General features: G+C 38.6%; 1 protein-coding gene across 3 annotated transcripts in view; it reads right to left on the bottom strand.

The window, feature by feature from the left end:
• The window catches only part of DYNC1I2 (dynein cytoplasmic 1 intermediate chain 2), a 46,114-nt gene extending 45,003 nt beyond the window's left edge, over window positions 1-1,111 (bottom strand). The window contains exon 1 of one of the 3 annotated variants that reach the window (XM_032479683.1): window positions 958-1,111. The gene's annotated coding sequence lies outside the window, so the exon portion shown is untranslated. Of the gene's footprint in view, window positions 1-712; window positions 918-957 lie in introns of those variants that run through there. The other 2 variants (XM_032479682.1, XM_006195331.3) reach the window with 2 other exon arrangements.
• Window positions 1,112-18,384: the final 17,273 nt, after the last annotated feature.

Below are 18,384 nucleotides of genomic sequence, written 5' to 3'. Positions count from 1 at the left end.
ATTACCAGACTTTTGCATTCATTCCTAGAAGTTTGATAAAAACAGCAGGCAGTCAGAAAATTCCTATAAATTCTAAAACTACCACGTAATAGTAATATTAGGGACAAACAAAACACAAAAATTACCATCATTAACTACCAAATATGTTTAAAGTAAGCATGTTTTCATTCAAAACCCATTGACAAAGTCTGACCGAATAACTACATACACCTGACGGGCCCGCTCAACCTCAGAGGCTTTAGCCTCCATGACTGACATTTTCACTTTATTAAAACTCATAGGAAAAGAAAGTCTCTGGAATTTTGTGCTCCAACCTCCTCATTAGGATACCTTCCAACACACGCCCGGGGAAGGAAAACGCTGTGAAAGCAAGTAGTAACGACTTTTATTTATAAAATGGAGCAAGGAGAAAAGGAGCCACTTTTCCTCTGGGGTCACGGCCAAGAGGGCGAGGTCCAGAATAGGGCCACTGGAGGAGGGGGCTTCGAAGAAGCCTCGACGCTCCTCGGGGCACTTATGGAGGGTCCAGAAGAGAAGGGAGTGGACTCGTCGCCCCTGGCCTTCCTGAGTCACCGCACCAGGTTCTCCCCACCTTTCCTTCCCGGAGACCGGCCGCGCGGCGCTGACAGCAGGAACTGCCGACCCGCCCTTAAGAGTCCTGATGGGAGACACAGCAGACAGAAGGGCCTTGAGCGAAGGACCGTCAACCCACCTGTCAGGTGGCGGGAACAGGAAGAGTCCGCCTGCCAAACAACTTCCCGGTAACGTCCCTCTCTTTCGGCCCCAACGCCAAAAATCGCCGCCACTAGCTCAGCGGCTTCCCCAAGCACACAAAGAGAGATGGGCGGCGGCTGCTACGGCGAGAGCTTAGGGACAAATGGCTTCGCCAAAACGCGGTTGCTCCCAGAAAGAAAGAGGGGCTCTCCCGTGGGAAGTTATAGCCCCTCCGTGACCTACCTGTGTAAAGCAGACGCTTAGCGATAAGACAAAAAAATCCAGCCCTTCTAGGGGCCAGAAGTGTTTCCGCTTTGCCAAAACCTGGAAGACTACGCCTAATATCCTGGGGCTGGGTAAGCAACCTCCGCCCTTGCCGTACAGATTGACACGATCAGGGAGAACTACAAGCCCCACGTCTAAGGGAAACCTTCGAGCAGCGAGCAATGCACTCTGGGAGTTGTGGTCATTGGTAGTCGCAAAGTATGCTGGGACATGTAGTGTTTCCTGCTTCCAATTTCCCACTTTGAGGCCTTAAAGATTCCAAAGAGAAGGTTCCAGCAGTTCACCTTAATAGATTCTCGTCCGTTGGGCCGTGCTCACAATAGCGTATGTGTTGTATCTTAAGATCTTTAACTCAATATTGGCCAAATTTTAAGTGTTATTTTCCAGCGGTGAACCTGTTACCGGGAAAAGGGGAGTAAGTATTACCTCGGTTCTTAGTCACCTGAAAAAAAAGAATTTCTAATGAGAGACAGAAAACGTGATATAAGCAAGATTTTTATTAGTAAAGTAAAAAGGTAGTAGAAGACAGTACACTCCTGAGAATTGGGCGTAGGCTAATTCAAAAGAGGGAAAATGGCGCCGCTCCTTTGTTTTTCCATCTTATATCCTGGCGTAGGGGCATTTTTTGTGATTGATTGATTGATTGATTGATTGATTAACGGCTCAGGTTCTTTGCGTGATCAAGCTAATTGATAGCTCAGGTTCCCTGTGTTCAGGTTCCCTGTGCTCAGGTTGATTGACAGCACTGGTTCCTTGTGCTCTGGCACGCCCAGCCCCTTTTGGGCAAGTTTTTACCCTTGAAGCACACGGAGATACCTACAGGAGGGGGCTCAAACTGTACTGTTAATTACATTATAATGAGCATTGGGTCAAATTACACCAGGTCCTTCGCAGCTGCAGCATTTTGATTTTAGCTGGCTTCTTTTGCTGCCCCTCATTTAGAGAATGTAAAAGCTTCTAAAGTCCCTTCTCCTGAGCTGCAGATGTACTGTTATTTTCTGAGTTGTTCCTTTCCCCTTCCTCTCCCCCTGCCCAGTGCTCTTTTCTATCTAACTGCCTAACAAACCTATGTATGACACTGCACATTTGGGGAAGAGCACTTCTAGGGTATATGTACCAGTATTAGAAGAAAAAAAAGTCTTGTAAAGGTTTCATTTGGCTTCTTAAGCAAGATTAAATACAAAATCTAAAATTTGAAAATGTAGTGTAAACTCGTTCTGTCAAAGAATGTGAAGAATTGCCTTATTTAGAAGATTTGTAGAATCTTACTTTTTCACTAGCATTTGTGGTTGTAAACTTGCTTAGCTGGACTGGTTACAGTTGTGAAAGTTAGCAATAAAAACCTGATTCCTATATTTCTGTTTAAATTTCATCATGTACACATAGAAGATTTGAGCCTGCAAATAAAATGATTACTGTTGCAATCAATGAATCAATAAGAATATATTAATCAGCATAGCAAATAATTCTCCAGTGTTTTGTTGCAGTGTGGTAGGTAGCATTTGGGTTTTCTCTCAAACAATTTTTGAAAAGGAAGCATTTCAGACTATTGAAATCTAAATCAAGCAAGAATGGTTTCCACAGTTGTTAGTTTTTTTTTTTTTTAATATACAAAGACAGCAAAAGTTACTGGAATATGAATTTACCAGAAATGTGTAGATCGATATACATTTAAATTTTTTTTATTTAAATAATTTAAAGAATTATTTGGCAAGAAGTAAAGCTGACACAAAAGCTTTAATGTCTGTCTTATATTCCAGAAGGACATTACCTGTGTCTAGGACTAATCTTTAGGATTCAAATTCTAAGTCTTTGGGCCTGTTGTCTAGTCTTTTCCTTATCTTGCTCCATCTATATTCAAGATAAATATCTCAGAAATAAATCTGAGAAAGAAAATCCTTCAAATTCCAAGACTTTATCCCATAACCTGAAATTTCAAAGAGCTTTATAACCATAATACCTTTTTGTGCTCTTTCTTCTTTCCTATTATTTAGTTTTCATTTATTAATTTGAAAAATTTTTGCTTATTACCTGTTTTGTGCCAGGAATGGTGCCAGGTACTATATGTAAGGGCTAAAATGCATATCTCTCTTCTCAAGTGAAGGACAGTCAGGACATAGTTCAGCTAAGTATTATGATGGGGTTAAGTAGGGAAGTGCTGAAAGCACTTTGAAAAAGAAAATTTTCAGAAGGTGATTCCAGAGCTAAGTGTTTGATTCTGGAAGATTGAGTAGAAGTTAGCCAAGCCAAGCAGATGCATAAGATTGCCTTAGGAAAAGGAAAGAATGTGGCCAGTATACAGAGGTATGAGAACATGGACTACTGGAGAATCTAGAAATAATTGAGAATGGCTGTAGGCTAAGACAACACTGGGAAATGAAGCCATAGCAGGGGTGAAGTCACATTTCCCAGTTTAATCCTGAACATGATGTGAATTCACTGACAGATTTTAAGTAGGAGGATGGTATGATAAGATTAGCATATTAGACAGTTGACCTTTCGAAGTGATCTGAAGAAAGGCTGGAGTGCTGGTATTTTCTCTTTGGCCGTGGGACTCATTCCCTGCCCTTCTCTGCCAAGCTCATGCCTCTGAGGATTGACTTCATCTTCTTCGAGGTTGGGTTTCATGAAAGAGAGGCTTAAGCAGGGTTATCAGAAGGCAGGAGGAAAGTGAACTTGGGTTCCCGCTTCCCCACTCTCCTTTGATGTTTTATCTCCAGCAGTAGCTGCATCCCTCTGTGACTGCAGCTCCTGCCAGGTGGCCTCTCCTCTATGGGTCTGCCTTTCACTGGGCTCTGGAAACTTTATTTTCTCCCTTTGTCTCTTTAGCATCTCTCTGTAGCTAGTCTCTAAGTGTTTCATCAACTCTTATTTGCTCCCTTATCTCTGCTAGCCCTTCTGTTACTGGTCTTTTCATTAAGGTATCTTCATTTGAACTATTTGGGGGAATTCTGTTTCTTGCTGAGACCTTTACTGATACTGCTTGATTAGAGGAATGGGAGATGGAGAGACGAGACAGAGTAGAGACTAGACACGGGGAATGCATTTGGAAGGATCTTGGTGGAGCCAAAATTACATGTGTTTAAGCCAATGCATTAGCAGTGGGAATTAAGAAAAATAGATTGGATAAATGTTAACATTTCATAAGACTTTTAGAGCAATAAAGCAGACTAGATACCCCAACTAACTTTCCCACTGGAAACAATTAACAATGCCAGATAAAACAACTTCTTTCTTGCTTTAAGGAGCTAGCAAGAAAGGAATAATTGGGAAAAAAGAAGGTGGGAACCTGGAGGGCATTCCTAACCTGGTGAATTTTCACAGCCTTGCAGGGGACACATCACAGGAGACAATGCCCAAAGCCTACTCTAGACTGGGTACGAGAGGGATGGGAATAAGAGGCAAATCTCTGAGAATGTACAGTCAACAAATGGGCCCTCTCGTGGATTTTCAGCCGGAAATGTCAGTACTCAGATGGTTCATAAAAACAGGGACTGAAAAAAAAATCAACCCTGGAAATAACCCAAATGTTCATCAACTGGTAAATGCATGAAATTGTAATATATTCATACTATGGAATACTACTCAGAAAGGGAGAGGAATGAACTACTTATATATGGAACAGTATGGATGAATTTTGAAAACATCATGTTCAGTGAAAGAAGCCAGATATAAATGCTATGTTTGATTGCATTTCTATTCTAGACTGTGCAGAATGACAGTGAAAAAGCAAATCATAGGTTGCCTGGGTCTGGGATAGAAAGAGTGACCAACAGGGCAAAAGGGAACTTTTGGAATCATGGAAGTGTTTTGATTACTGTGGCTTTGTAGTAAGTTTTGAAATCAGAAGGTGTGAGACCTAACTTTGTTCTTCTTTTTCAAGATTGTTTTGGCTACTTGGAGTCCCTTGAATTTCCATATGAATTTTAGGATGGGTGTTTTGATTCCTGCAATAAAAGACCACTGGGGTTTTGGTAGGAATTGTATTGAATCTGTATATCGCTTTGGTAGTACTGCCATCTTAACAATATTAAGTCTTCCGATCTATAATCATGGAGTATCTTTCCATCGATTTAATCCTTCTTTAATTTCTTTCAGTAATTTTGTTTGTTTGTTTTTCAGTGTATGGGTCTTGCCTTCCTTGGTTAAATTTTACCTAAGTATTTAATTATTTTTGATACTATTGTAAGTGTATTGGTTTTTAAATTTCCTGCTTGGATTGTTCATTGCTAATGTATAAAAATACAAGTGACTTTTGTGTGTAAATCTTGTATCCTGAAACTGCTGGATTTGTTTATTTGCTCTAACAAGTTTTTTTGTAGATTCTTTAGGATTATTCTAAATATTATAAGATTATGTCACCTGTGAATAGAGATAGTTTTACTTCTTCCTTTCCAATTTGGATGCCTTTTATTTCTTTTTCTTGCCTAATTTCTCTAGCTAGAACTTCTGATATGATGTCGAATAAAAGTGATAAAAGAGAGCACCCTTGCCTTGTTCCTGATCTTAGGGGGAAAACCTTCAGTCTTGAAACTATTGCTTTCTTTAAAAGGTCAGAATACTTCCTCCTTTCATTGGAAGAGTAGCCAAGATTATTCTATGGAGCCTCATCTCTCTAAGACCATAGCAAACTCTTCTGCTGTTATTTGACCCACGGAACTATGTCAGCTCTGGGTTGGAGGGACTGAAGACTCCTGCTTTCAAGCAGGAAGCTGAAAGTGGTGTGGGAAATACCTAGATATTGTTTGGAATTTCCATCCACTTAATAGGGAATAAAGGATATGTGAAAGCCTTTAACTAGTTTCTGTCTCTTAGTGTCCTGAAATTTCTCTCTTTGTGATTAAAGAATTACTGGCCAGAGTTGTTTTTCAAATTCTAAAATCTGATTAAGTAAATAAAAGTAGTCATAGAATGCAGCACCATGAAGCCTTTAAAATCAGCATGGTGGTTCTCTATGTGCTGATGGCAAATGACCTCCATTATAATTTATAGCTGAAAAAAGTAATGTACAGAATTATTCCATTTGTGTAAAAAAGAAGAAATATGTCCATGTGTGTACCATTTTTGCAAGGATACACAAGAAGTGAATAATAATAAATATCTTGAGAGAAGAGGGTTAGATGTCTTCGAATGGAGGGTAAAAATGAAGACCTTCTCCTGTGGCCCATTTGAATTTTTTAAAAATATGTAGATGTGCAACAACCAAAAAAAGACACACTAGTTTTTATTTCATTTCATTTTTAACACTTTTTAAAAACTCATTATCAGCATTGATTAGAAAGACTATAATGGCTGAGAAAAGGTCAGTATTCTAGATACTACCTAATTCAAACCACTACGCCATTCCTACTTCTTAAACTGGCAGGACTGAGGAGGAGTCATAGTAAGCATTAGTACTGAAGGGGTTTTTTGCTTTGGGGGGGAGACATAGGGAGCTTGCATTTTAAAACTTCTCAGAATAGTTTGTAAGAGAGAGTAAAATAGATAAAAATTGCATTTGTTGAACATATTCATAGCTAGAATTACACCTGAACTCAATATTCCAACTTACTGGGGGCGAGGGTATATCTTAGTGGTAAAGTACATGCTTAGTATGCACAAGGTCCTGGGCTCAATCCCCAGTACCTCCATTAAAAAAATAATAAATAAATAAACAAACAAACCTAATTACCTCCTCACCCCCCAAAAAAAAACCCCAAAACAAACAATATGCCAACTTACAGAAAATTTTATAAAAGTAACATATTGAACACACTGCAGGATTTCATTTATATGAAACTTCAAAGCAGGAAAAACCAATGATATAAGTCAGAATAGTAGCTACTGAGGCATGAGGGTATTGACTTAAAAGGGAAATGGGGAGGTGTGAGAGGTGCTAATAATGTTCCATATTGTGATCTGGTTGAGGGTTACACAAATGTATATAATCTATAAAAAATTCATTGCACAACTGTATATTGTAAAATTATACAAATGTTATGGATTTATATAATCTGTAAAAAATTCTACCTTAAGCAGGGTCCTCTTTACTGTATATAGGTTATATTCAGTAGAGAAGTTAAGAAAAAAGTAGCATATTAAATTGTGGCACTTTTAAATAAACATACAAATTGAAAGATGTAACAACCAAATTGAAAGAGGAAGCAATTTGAAAGAGTTAGAAAAGTATCCTGTTACCCAGTGATCTGGACATCACGGAATATTCACGGAACTCCAGAAAGTCTTTCCTAAGGAGTCAATTATAGCATTTATAACTGTTGATAACCTTGTGATGTGGACCTTCATCATACAAAGTTTATGATGAAATTATGTCATAAAAAAGAAGTTGTAGCCGCATTAGTGATACATGAAGCTTTTTGGTAACTATACTTTTAGTATTTTTCTGTAAATGTGACTTGTTTGGTTATAACTCTGCTGTAATAAAATGTACTAAAATTCAATACATACATTCTTGTGACGTTTTTACTAGGCAAAGAGCATATTCCCTGGGACCTTTTCATAAATACTGTATTTCTCTTTTCCACAGGTTAAGCAGAGGTCCTATAAAATTTCACTGTGGTTCTGTTCGTGATATTTCCACCACCCTGCCTCTGGGTATTCATCTTCTGCATGGTAACAACTCCTTCCAAGTCACTTGTGTTTTTAATATTTTCTAAATACTTCCACTTCACCTTCAGGAAAAGTATTTGACCTTGTCTTTTAGAAATGTTGGCACAACTAACTATTTTTCTTCCAACTTTGGGAACTGTCTTAACTTTCCCATTTCCTCTCATGCCTAAGATAAGCTCTTTAAGAAACTATCTTCGCTCAAGAAAGTGTTCATGAGCTGACCAGCAAATCTCTCCTCATAATTTAAAAGCATTACTTTTCTATTATCCTCATTATTGTTCTAGTCTGTATTTTTCCCTTTCGAGTGTTTACTGCATTGTTAACTTAATATAGGTTTTTTTTTTTTCATTATTTCCTCTACTTGTCATGATGCACATATTTTCTCTCTTAGTGTCAAAATAAGGTGATGGTGAATTATGAGTTCCTTCTGAGCTGAGGGTACTTTTGTAATCTGGTAACCTTTGGCAGGAAGTACATATCCGAGTGAATGATGGAGCACTTAAGAGTGATTCACCACCGAGCATTACAGAAAATAGGCTGAGGGTTCAAAAATCCGAGGCAAGTTTCTTCTCCCCAGCGTGGTGTATATACTGTGCTCTCACTTTTCTACCCTCTATTATGTGGTTAAGAGAGAGGAGATAATGGCATCTTCTTAAAGTTACCTATAATGCACTCAAAACTCTGTTAGGTGTAATGGTTTTAAAAGGCAGAATGAAAACACAGCTGGGAGATCAACACAAAAGGAATCATTTTCTGATAGAGACAGCAAGGCTTGCGTGCCTCTTGATACACACACGCAACTCCCATTAACTCTAATGGGAATTATGAGTGCCCCATTAAAGGAGCATATACCCCCAAGTGTGGTAGGGAGATACCTTTCCCCACAGAATTCTGCGTATTGATTTAATTTCTTGTGGTAGAATCAAATCTTGTATCATTTTATAAAAGTTACTCTTGGATATTCCATATTTGTGTTTCAAATGTATGGGTAGAAAACAACAATGACTGACAGGTAAAATACATAGTTAAACAATCATAAACCATATGTAAAGCCCAAACCAGACTCAGATTGATTAATTTTCAGGTTAGAAGCATTGATATGTAATGCTCCTCTTTGAATAAATATTTATTCAACATTTGACCTTACTGACTTTAGGCAAATTTCAGGGTGGCTAAGACTTTCTACATTAACATAGAAATGAGCTTCTAATTATACAGAATTGTTGATTAACAACATGTACAGATTTGCATAATGGGAAAAGAACTTTGATTTGCTCAGTGAGCTTCTCAGCTATACATGAATATAGAAATCTAGATCTCTGACAGATGCTGCGCTTTTAAAATGTTGTCCATGTGTATGTATGAATATATATATATGTATATATACATATACATACATACACATACCATATAGATATATAACACTATCTCCTGAGCTCCCAAGCCAATATCCAACTCTCCACTGGATATATCCTGGAGATCCTACAGGCACCTCAAATTCAACATATCTAAAACTGACCTGTCATCTTTCCCAGCAAACCTGACTCACTGAACAAAACCATGATTCCTTTAGTCATCCAAGCCACAATCCTGCAAAATCATCCTTTTCAGATTTCATATCATCCACATCTCTCACTATTGATTCCATCCCCTAAATATTGCCTGAAGGCAACAGAAAGATATCCGTGGTGCTGGGCGGCGGGTTGCAGCAAGCGTGACTCTAGCTAACATCAGATTCAGACAGATGGCCTTCCTGAGGGAAGTGTGGCAGCAGGAAAGGAGAATCCAGCCACAGGGACTAAGGTTCAATCAAGACAGCAGCGGGCTCAGAGAACTAACAGATTAGGTAGTGGTGAGGAAAGCCGGGGGTGGAGACACAAAATGGGGTTCCCAGAATTGGGGTGGCAGGCAGGGACCTGCAAAAAGGAGTCAGTTGCTAGAAGAGAGAAGGTGAGAACTGGATTGGCATCAAGGGTGACTTGAGGCAGAGCCACAGAGCTGTGGATCCCAGAGTCTTTATGTTTCCCTGGCCTTGGACCAGTTAACCTCAGAGGCTGGAGTAGGAATGAAGGAGCAGGTGGAGTCAGATCCCAACTTTTGGCTTCTAGGACTTTGGGACTGGAGGTCATCACATCAGCTGTCACTGGGTGCTGTCCATAACTCCTCACTAACAGCTTCCTCACTGTTTTAACTCACTGCCCAAGAAGCTTTTCTCTGAATTATTGTAGAATTTCGAACGAACAATGTTTGTGCCATTGATTTGACTATTCTCAGATGTATTCTAGACTGTCAAGGTACCCAAGTAAAGACAGTAAATTGCAGGGGTGCAGGCCCCTGTCTTGCTTGGCACCATTGCTTCCCCAGCCCCGAAAACAGCATCTAGCCCATGGTGAACACTCAAGAAATAGTCACTGAATTTTGGATGAATTACAAGGTAATTCTAGTGGCACTTATTACTTTGGACCTTACAGATTTACAATTATAACAGTCTAGACATCATATATCTCACTTTTCACATTGTAATAAAACAAACAAGGAAACTTAGGAGTGATGCCCAACATATTATTTTCAAGCAACTCTGTAGTGAAACGTGTATTAAAATCAATGAATGGTCTACGTATAAATTATTTTTTGACATTCAGAGAACTCTTAGAAATCATAGAAAAATTACTAGTAAACTAGGAAATAAATAGGCAAAGACAAAGACAGTTTATAACAGAGTAACTACAAATGGCTAATGTGTATGAAAATGTCCAATCCCTAGTAGTAAAGATATGCAATTTTAAACAAGGAAATATAATTTTGTAACTGTCAAGTTAGTAATTCTGTAAAACTCCTAGGCCTCAATAGTTGGACAAACACTCTTAGATGCTTTCAGTTAAATGTGCACGTTCTTGTTGCTGTCTTTAGGAAAATAATTTTCAGTGCTTGAAAAATGTTTTGCATCATTAAAGAGTTGGTTTTATACCTGAGAGTGCATCCTAAAAAATAATTTTAAAAAGAGTATTTACAAAGCATTTTGTGACTTCTTAAAATAATTGTGAACAATTAGAAGCAATCTGGATGTCTAACTATACCGGATAATTGGCATCAATTGTGGTACAGGCATCATGGTAGAAACGCTTACCTGTTAAAAACGATGCTTCTGAAGAGTGTGATGATGCGAGAAAATCTTCTGTTAAAATGGCAAGTGAAAAAAATAAGAATATAAGTTTGTATATAGATGGTCTCAATCACTTGTAAACAATTGTGCAGAGAAGAAACTAGAGGAAAATGCACCAAAATTTTAACATCAAGTGAGACAACAGGACAAAGAAGAGTTGGCAAGAGAGAGGTGGGTGGTCCTAGAGGGAAAAGTTTTCATCAACTAGGTGAGGATATTAAACCCCTCAGGGAGAACCTAACCTTCTCAGAAAGCATGTCTTCTATACAAAGGACACAGGGAGTGTGATGTCAGAGAACGTGGTATCCTTAGCAGCCTTTAGACAGGTATGGCTGAGAATGGCATGCCTTGTGGGAAGAACTTGATGCTGAAACAGTGTTTGTCAAACTGTGTTCCAGAGAACCCAGAATCTGTATACAGTAGTATTTTAGGAAGTCCATAAGCCTCTGATTCAAATTTCTTCAGTGTTTACATTGCTGATGGCAACTCTCAACTATTAACCCCAGTTTCACATGTTCGTGTTCATCTAAAATGTGCTCTTTGATTAACTTTATAAGTAAATGTTAAATGTTATAAAGCAGACTGTTTAAAATAAATCCATGCTGATAAAATGCTGGTCTTACCTATCTTCCATATTGGGGTTTTAATTTATTAGGAAAAAAAGGTTCTGATGTTTAAAAACAAAAGTGCAAACTGCTGCCTTCTGGTTCCACAGTCCACGTCTTGGAGATGCCCACTGCGCAGGATGGTGGAAACTGAGTCAGGGCTCACGTTACAAATGCTATGGAGTCCGGGTTTTATCTTGATGGCAATAGAAGACAACTGATGAACTTTTTTTTTCTTTGAAATATAGTCAATTTCTGGTGTACAGCACAATGTTTCAGTCATACATGAATATACATATATTTGTTTTCACATTCTTTTTCACTGTAAGCTACTACAAGATACCAAATATAGTTCCCTGTGCTATACAGTATAAACTTGTTTATAAAACCACTGATGCACTTTTAAGCAGTGGGCTTAACATGTTCTAATTTTAACATGTTCATACTTTTGGTAGCTGTTCAAAGATGGATGGGTGGGCAAACCAAGAACAGAGAGAGGTAGGGAGACCAGTTAGTAATTTAAGTGAGAAATGATGAGATGAAAGACAGTGGGAGAGCTGGGAATAGAGTTGAGAAATACTTACAAGGTAGAATCAGTAAGATTCCAGGGCAGGGCACACGTGAGAGTTCAGAGCAGTAGAGTAATTTGGTTCAACATTTATTGAATGAGTTTAGGAACAAAGTGATATTCTATGAATACAATTAGAATACAAATACAATTAAAGATGAAATTTGTTTCTTAATTTACTTTCAGTGACTAAAGCAGAGTCAGTGGGCTAAGAGATGACACACTCAAATTAAGATAATCCAAAAGAGGGTTTATTTACCAAACGGACCGTAACATTCCCGGGCATGAGGGTTGGGGTTTATGAAAGAACCATGAGTGATACTGCAGGAACCAGCAGGTAGCGCATAGCTATAGAGCTGTCCTCACCCCTGAGGTTTGAAAGATGAGCGGAAGGAGAATAACAGGATTCTGAGAGAAGACCCTAGGGTGTGCGCTGCTTTGAGAGGAGCAGTGACTTTCTACCTGGGAACCCAGGCAGCTCAGTGTATCTTACAGGGAAGCAACTAGGGAATAAGCACCCTAATGTCACTCTCACTCTGATCTCTTCCTGGGGCTGCCCGTTAGTCAAACCTACAGAGAGCACAGGAGGTGAACTGTTGCAGGTCAGCCTCTTCAGGCAGAAAACAGGGTGGAGAAGGGTAAAGTAGGGTGGGGGGCAAAGTATCAGGGGGAGAGTATCGGATGACCCAGTAAAGGGGTTTTAATTCAAATAATAGAATAAACCACTTGTTTCTGGTAGACAACCTTGCATTATTAAGTTTTGGATTTCAACTAACTACAACTCCTGGCTTCATCACTCAACAGAGATTAGAACAACGCCTGCAAGGAGTGTGCGTGGATTTGTTTCTTTTTTTACTAGTCAAGGGCAATATTTTCCAGGAATGGGAACAGTGTATATTTTGCCACTTATATAAGAAATTGCATGTGGAAACCTGAGTTAATTTGCACCATATTTCTAATTAATTCTAATAATAGTTAGCACCCCTTATTGGACCATATCTCTACATTGCCCTTTATTTTGAACAGATTGGATACAGAGGAGTAGAGGAGATGGAGGAATCTAGAATGCTTTAAAGGCATTGTATTTGATGGGGTAGATCCATAACACTCCTTTTCCCTCACTCAAAAGTAGAACCATTTAAGAGAGAAGGGGAGAGAGAGACAGAGAGTCAGAAAGTCAGAGAGTCAGAGATAGAGGGGAAGTCAGGCAAGTGGAGATCAAAACATCACCTTATTATTGTCAAAGTTGTTGGATAATGTGGTGTGCTAATATTCACCTCTGAACTAGGTAGCCTTACCCAGTCAGTCACTGGCAGACCCAAATAGCACCATGTCTCCTTGGGGAGGAGGGTGTTACTTCTATAAAACTCACAGCAGAGAACAGCCAAAGGAAAGCAGAAAGAAGAGAGGAAGGAGGAAGCTGAGTATATCCAATTTTTCCTCTCAGACTTACCAGTTAGATAATTCTCTCTTCCTCCTACAGGGAGGAGTAAGGGAAGAGATGGAGATAGGCCAGGGGTGCTGCTCTGAAAGAGATCCCACCACAAGGAAATGTAAGGTGAGGAGAAAGGAATCTCTTCTCCAGTAGAATCCAATCTCTTGGGTAACTGGATATTATTAGGGAACATAGGAGAAGAGGAAAACTGGTAACTTAGTTTGGAAATGTTCAACTTGAGAAGTAGTGGGCATCAAGATGGCGGTGTCTGGCAGGCAGTGCGTATATGGATCTGCAGTTCAAGAGATGCTGGGCTAGAAACAGAGATTTGGGAGTCTTACACATAGATAAATGATAGCTGAAGATGGATATGGATAACAATGCCTTGGATTTAATGTGCATAAAAAGAGAAGAGAGCCCCATATGGAACCCCAAGGAATACCAACATCCAAGGAACAGGTCTTAGAGAGTGATTATAAAAAGGTAATGGAGAAAGGTAGGTAGGAGAAAAGCCAAGAGAAGGTGGTGTTATGTAAGCTATAGATTCCAGAAGACAGAAGCCACGACCTGCTAACCAGGCTGCTCAAAGTTGTCAGAACTTCTTAGAGTATACTGTTCACATATAACCTGGTCAAAGTCACCTTCGTGGACCAGTTTTAAGAGGCACCCAGTGACTCCTTTGGGAAGAGCTAACACAGGTGAAGGTATTCAGAAGAGTTCAATTCAAACCAACAGATTTTTATTATGCACATTTATAAGGTGTGGTGATTGAAGGCGTGGTGGGTAGGGAAAGCAGAAATTAGGAAGATGTGGGGATTTGCCCAAAGTTGGGAAGATACCTTGGTTTAATTTTTCTAGTCTCTCCTCAAACTCTGAAAGAACGTTTAACAGAGATGAAGAGAGTATTGATAAGGAAATAATCTGGCTTGTGTTTCTGTCAAGCTGACCTATTCCTGGTTGTCTCAGTGTGCCATGTTTTCTTTCCAGTTGGTACTTCATTTATGTTACAAACCAACCATAACTAGTCTCATTACTACTGATACCACCTTGGATATCAGAAGACGCTGAGCAACCTGTGCTTGCATTAGTAACCCTTTTACCTTATTTGTGGGGGGCTGCCCATGCTTGCTTGGTGGGATTGTAAATAATTCTCATACACAGAGAAGATAATTTACTTCAATTAAACTTTGGCAAAACTCTCTTCCCTCCTTCCTGTTGGTTCACTACCTTCAGGCCTAATTGTAATGAGCACGTGATTAGGCAATAAGTTAAGGGGCAGTGAGGCAAGATTTAAAAAATTAGAACCATCTCAGGAATCCCAGCAAATATGGTTATCCTAGGTTCTCAATTGTGTAGTTTTTTTGTTTTTTTTTTTAAGTACCAAGGTTGTTGGGCAAGATTCTCAATTTATAGGTTAGTTTTCTTCTACTTGTTTTCTGGGTTAAGAGGCCTTAATCTTCATTACATATTTCCCCATTAGGTTGTGCAGTTTCATTAGCTGGTTTTAGGAAGAGGTGTCTAGAAGCAGGAGGAGCTGGAGCAACCGGCCCAAAGAAGCCAAAGAACGGCAGGCTGTGGACACAACCAGAGGCAAAGCGACAGTGTCTCTCCCTGATATTGACAATGTCCCATGACAATGGCTCTGTTCTATTACAGTTCATTCCATATTTACTGAGCATCCCAGTGCCTGTCACTCTTCTAGATGCTGGAGATACAGCTGTGGACACAGTGTCCTGCCTGATCATGTCTTTTTCAGATGCAGCCATGTAAACTAAGAAAATACAGTTGAATTTTCCACCTCTTAATCAAAACCCAATCTAGGGTCCTTACCTGGCTTCATTTAACCAAAAATTTCACGGGAAAGAGACTTTCCCGTGAAATTTGCTGTGTTCCCAGCTTCTGATCCCTGGGGGGGATCAAGCTTTATTTCTGCGGCAGTTTGTCTGCTTCAAAGTGCGCTCCCACCTCACCACCTCTTGGATAAAGAACTAAAATAGCCACAGCCACCCCAAAGTAGAAATCACTCCCTAATGATATTACACTTGCACAAATTGAAATGGGGTTAAAAGCTCAGATCGTGGATTCTTAGCTTTCTTGCTAAGCTGGAAGCTTTTATGGGCTCACTTTAAATTGAGAGGGCAGAGTTTAGATCCTTTTGTTACTTAAGAGACTGAGCAAATTAGCAAGTCCGAGGCAAATCTTTTTTGATTACTGAACTATTACAAATGCCTCCTGGCCAAAGAATAACCTCTCTCCAGAGGGAAATGTTCAGCAGGACCTTTTGCTTAAATTCATAAAATCTGTTAAAGCAAATCTCTCACATTTCCATTAAGTCAGTAAATTACTTCTATGGGAAAAGAATAAAATGCCGGCAATAAAATGGCTGGACTATATTAATGACGGGAGGTGGGGCTGCAAAGGTGGAAGAATTGATGCTACATTTACGGTGCAGAGAATTTCAGGCTTTTTCATGTGTTGAGCTAAATGTAAATGATGTCACCTTCTCCTCCCCTAGTGAGAGGCAAAGTTATCCGTCCTCAGAGGCTTCACCGAATGCGTTGTGTGCCTGACATTAAAATGACTACAAGGTTATTTCTTTCCATATCTATTCCCTTGGAAAAATTTTCAAGATTTTATTGTAGATGGGGAAAATGCATAATGCTACAGGAAACAAAGCCCTAGCGACATTCTTGTTGCTGGATTATTGCCATTCTATCTCAATGCTGATTGAAATCCAAGATTTGGTATCGGAGCCTTAATGAGATGCTGGCAAATATCTTTCTGCCCCACTGGAAATGTAATCTTTCTATTGAACATTTTGTCCCAGTGAATTTCATCTGCAACAGCACTTTGCATTTGAATCAGGGAGGTCAGTGCTTGATAGCAGACCATGTGGTGCTGGCTCTGTTCACTTTTGGGGGAAAATGATCCCTGAAGGTGTTGAAAGTACAGCAGAGAGTCATTATACATAATTATCTCATTGTTTCATCCAGATGATTAAAGTCATAATACCACTGCCCAATTTGTTGTTTCTAAGAATCAGATTTTCCTATGAAAATGACTTGCCAATTCCCATTTCCACAATGCTTCCCAAATATATAGAATTAGCATATTATCTCAAAGCATCTTGTATACTGGCATTACATTTACTTAAGGAAACTCATGCATAGCAGTTGTCCCTAAAAAGGCCATATTTTTCTACATTTTTCTCAGTTTTGTGTGAGTGAAGAAGCAGTCCATGCTGTGAACTTGACCTGAAATTTAAAGTTAAAATATTCTGTCCCTTGTCTAACCATAAGCATTTTCTGAGCCTTTGGACAGAGTTAATCATCAAGCAAAGTGCTAAATTATACTCTTGTTTCCTAAGGTTGAGACAGCAGAGAAGGGTGCATCGAGCTAGTAGTTTTTTTTAATACAGATTAGAAGCAACAGCAAAACACATTTGCAAATATTTGGCTTGGTAGTTAAATAATTTATTCCATATCTGTAAGCAATAAAGCATACCCCTAGAATGTATGTACACATATATATGCATATTTTTAAAAATCTGTGCTACCAAAATATAAAAACTGTTGCTTTTCATGCTGTGCTAATATCAAAAGACTGAGCATTTAACTGCTATGTGGACATAGCTTTTACAAGTAAATTTGCACATCAAAAAAGCCTAGCTATTCTAATTTAAATTCACTTAATTTAAATAGTGACAGCTAATGGTTCTATGCAATATGATCAATTTAATGAAAAAATGAATACAACTACTAGAGAGATTTGTCTATATTAGTAGACCAAAAGATTGGGCTACAAACCCAATTATTGAAATTCCAAGTGTAGAAGAAATTCAAGAAAGTAAGCACCTGGTAAATGAAAGAATTTTAACTGAGCAGAAATAAGACCTATTACTATTCAGAGTAGTAAATACATTGCCATCATAATGTAACCTTGTTATGAATCTGTTAAGCATAGAAAAGTGAAGTGAAAATTTTGGTATGACAATATAATAGATCAATAAAATTTTCTCTAAGTAGAGAGTATAATTCATAAAAATATTTAAATGTGCCTCTTGAATTTTTGCAATATGTATTTAAAAACTTAACATTGTACACTTCGAATCGGCAATTCCAATTTTCAGAAATTATTTAAGGAAATTAGGAGTTGAATGAGGATGTTTAAAGGAATTTAGTTACAATCATAGTGCTATTGATTATAACAAAAATAACACTGGAAAAGCCTAAAAATCCTATACTAATGATTTGATTGTGTACATTATTTATAATATAGAACATAGATTCTATATAATGGAATACTATGTAGCTATTAAAATTATAATGCAGAAATATAATTACAGAAATGTATTTGTTGATATGGAAATATATTTGCAATGTTATGCTGTGTGAAAAAAAAAAAAGCCCAGTTTATACAACAGTATATACGTATGATCTACATATATGAATATACGTATAGGTGTGTGTGTTTGTTTTTAGGATAAGTAATCACCAAAAAGTTAAGTGGTGATCTCTGAGTGGTGGGATCTGTGTGATTTTTACATTCATTTGGCTTCTCTATTTTTAATTTGCATAATTTAAAAAATTAAAATATAACAGGAAGTGTTATATAATATTCTAGCTAGAATTAATTTTGGCTTAGCCATTATTCTCTTAAAATCGAAGGAATCTAATCTCAGTAATTTTCCAACCCCCTCTCTTCCCTTGAGATTATGAAAGAACCACCAGGACATTGGAGAAGGGCCTCTGCTCTTCAGTTCACTGTGGCTGGCGCTCCTGATCATCCTCACCAAGGTGGCATACTCCATTTGAAAGAAAATAGCTTTACTGGTGGCCCCTTGCTTCCTGCTAAGTGTGGCCACAGAGGCCTCACTGGGGTTCAGGGCTCAGTCCCCTGGCACCCACTCAGCCTTTTAACTTCATGGTGGTGCTGGTGGAGGCTTGGGAGGAACCACTCTTTCTTTCTCCTCTAAATTAACAGTATTCAACAAACAGTAACAAAA

Source organism: Camelus ferus, chromosome 5 (assembly GCF_009834535.1).
Source record: "Camelus ferus isolate YT-003-E chromosome 5, BCGSAC_Cfer_1.0, whole genome shotgun sequence".
NCBI classification, from domain to species: domain Eukaryota; kingdom Metazoa; phylum Chordata; class Mammalia; order Artiodactyla; family Camelidae; genus Camelus; species Camelus ferus.
The sequence above is the reverse complement of the archived record's forward strand: the minus strand, read 5'-3'. Positions and strand labels throughout refer to the sequence as shown.